Here is a 3,139-nt window from a genome sequence, read left to right as displayed (position 1 = left end):
CCTCCTACACTGTTGGTGGGAATGTAAACTAGTTCAACCACTGTGGAGAACAATATGGAGGTTCCTCAAAGATCTACAAATAGAACTACCATTTGATCCAGCAATCCCACTTCTGGGTATTTACCCAAAAGACAGGAGAACGCTCAGTCAGAAAAGTGCTTGCACATCCATGTTTATTGCAGCATTATTCACAATTGCCAAGACATGGAACCAACCTAAATGTCCACAAACTGATGAATGGATTGGAAAAGTGTGGTATATATACTCTATGGAATACTACTCAGCCATAAAAAATAACAAGACCCTGGAATTTGATAGAAAATGGTCAGATATGGAGGATCTATTGCTGAGTGAAGTAAGCCAGGCTATGAAAGAAAGATATTGTATGTATCCACTCAATATATACCGACTATCCGCACTCTATAATAGAGAGCAAAAATTCGGAGGACATAAACACAGTGAAGGTACTTAATGAGAATAGGACATTGATAGAAAGTGGTCCGATATGGAGGATCTATTGCTGAGTAAAGTAAGCCAGGCTATGAAAGAAAGATATTGTATGTATCCACTCAATATATACCGACTATCTGCACTCTATGGTAGAGAGAGAAATATTGGAGGAGATTAGCGTGGCCCCTGCGCAAGGATGACACACAAATTCGTGAAGCAGTCCATATTTTTCAGTGTGGAATGGGGGGGGTGAAGAAAAGAGGATAGAGAAAGATAGCAAGAGAACAATAGAGAGGCAGGACGTTAGTGGGACACAGATATGACTTATTACCTGTTGGGGATGACATGTATAGTGTTCTCAACTGGATGGGTCTGAGAAGTATTTCATGATGGGCAAAGTCTTTTTACAAGCAAAATGAGAAATAGTGATTGATTGGTTAAAAAAATAATTAGAATAATAATAACAATTGGGAAAGAAGTGGGGATTTTAATGTCTCTGTATTGACTGACATGCATGGCATTCCCTCTGGAAAAATGTAATACGCTGTAAAGTTATATGCAATTCAATGTAATATAAACAACATTATGATGTTAATAAATAAATAATGTTTAAAAAAAAAAGAAAGTCCCTAATGGGATGAAATGGCTCAAGAACAGACACTGAGGATCCGGATCATCCACTTGAACCGGACGAGCCCTCGATGCCAGCACTGACTGCAGAAAAGGCACGGGAGGGAGCTGGGGAACCAGGAGGGTCTGAGGACTACGAGGAAAGGAACTGTCGATGAGACTATTGGCACATGACCCTGACTGCAATTGAATACAGGGTTTTTTTAAGAATTAGTTTATTTAATTTTATGTGTTTTAATTTGACCAGAGAAGGACAGAGCGAGAGAGACAGAAAGTGAGAAAGCAAGCCACCACGTCTAGGACTCAAACCGTGGTCCGTCATGTGGGAGTCCAGCGCCCTTAACCACCACGCCAACTGCCGGCCCCGAATACAGTTTTTAAAAAGCCAATTAACAGGCTGGCAGATGGCATGGAGGTTAAGGGGACTGGATCCCACGTGGACAGCTGCAGGGCTCATGGGGGCAAGTGTGCATGCCCACTCTCCCAGGATGAGAATGGAGGAGGGAGTGAGAGCTGCAAGCGGCAAAGTAACAGGAGCTGACCTAAAAGTGAAGCGTATTTCCTTTCTTTCTTTTTCCTCAGAGGTTTTTGCTATAGAGTACATGCATTCGCTGGAGGGAGAGAGACAGAGACAATGAGGGAAAGTGAGAAATCACTCCCCAGGGGGGTGCAATCCCACACTGCAATCCCTTCGCCTTGAAATTCTGGGTACATGCACACATGTGCCCAGCGGGATTTTCGAGCTGCCGAGTTCGGGACTCACACGGTGGACAGCCATGTAGGAATCCATCGCCTTACCCACTATGCCACCTGCTGGCCCCAAAAGTGAAGCTTTCTAAGCTGTTTGGGATGTGAAGTGCATTTAAATGTTAACGACCTGAACGAGATTCCAGCCTTCTTACTTCGGTTATGTCCACCCTCTGTCCATAGAGCTTGTTTGAAGGCGTATCTTAGTTCTTAGAAAAAATGACCTTCAGATGGGAGTAGACTTGCAGCATGGCCCATCAGCTCTTTTCTTCCTGCAGTACTCCCAAAATTGCAGGCATAAAATTGTCTGTTATTCCACTGGACCAAGGTGAATTTGAGAACTTGTAACCTCCCTGCCTAGAAGGAAAATTAATTGATTACCTAAGGCCCCACCAGCCAAACAGCCCAGACGATAATCATGCCTCTCGAACCAATCATCAAGCTGATCATATACCTGAAACCCTTACTCTTAATTCTGCCTTTACAAATGCACACTTGAGGGGCCAGCAGGGAGCGTGGTGGTTAAAGCACTGGACTCGCACATGCTGATCAAGGTTCAAGTCTCGAACCTGGCAAGCTCACTAGAGCCAGGACCTTTCCCTCCAGCACGAACATTTGGAAACTGAGATAACTCATCTTTTGGTGCTGTAATACCAGTGCCTTTGAACGGCTATCTTTGCAAGTGTTCACTCAAGGCACCAGCTGCCAGAGGCTTCGAACTCACGTTGGCAACTGGTGGCATTCTGCTCCAGTCAGGCACCACCTTGTGGGGTTGGCCTCCAGACCACTTGAACATTGCTCCTGTGGACACATGAAGCTTGGTTCGTAACTAGCACTTTGGGCTCAAGTGAGTTTTTCTAGGCATATTCAGGGTGTGATTCAATGACCTTTCTCTTGCTTCATGGCCCTGGAGACACACGTCAAAGTGCCACCTGCCTGGAACCCTGCATGACTGTGAGAAGCAGAGTCTCCCTGCCGACCCCAACTGGGAGTGTAGTAAGAACTGAACATACATATGCAGGGGCTGCTTGTTAAACAGCCTCACACGGCCTTTCCTGACTGATGCAGCCAATCCTTGCAAAGTCATCTGCAGGTCCTTGGCTTCATCTCTCCTCCGTGGGAGATGTGGTGTTGGCTTTTCAGCCTTTCCAAATCTTTTTTTTTTTTTTTTTTTTTGAGAGGGGGTTTTTGCTTATGGGCGCTCATGCAGAGACAGACAGAGAGACAGAAAGCGAGAACTCACCCCCCAGGGGGGATGGGCACGCCGCAATCCCTTCTCCTCCATTCTCCTCTCGGGATCTTGGGCACGCAC

The 3,139-nt window shown here is 45.5% G+C and overlaps 1 pseudogene; it reads left to right on the top strand.

Annotated features, from left to right (window-relative positions):
* Positions 1-583: 583 nt before the first annotated feature.
* On the top strand, positions 584-681 carry LOC114005318 (uncharacterized; annotated as a pseudogene).
* Positions 682-3,139: the final 2,458 nt, after the last annotated feature.

This window comes from Tupaia chinensis, unplaced genomic scaffold, assembly GCF_000334495.1.
Source record: "Tupaia chinensis unplaced genomic scaffold, TupChi_1.0 Scaffold143624_1, whole genome shotgun sequence".
Taxonomy (NCBI): domain Eukaryota; kingdom Metazoa; phylum Chordata; class Mammalia; order Scandentia; family Tupaiidae; genus Tupaia; species Tupaia belangeri.
Note: the sequence above shows the minus strand (reverse complement) of the source record. Positions and strands in the feature narration are given on the sequence as shown.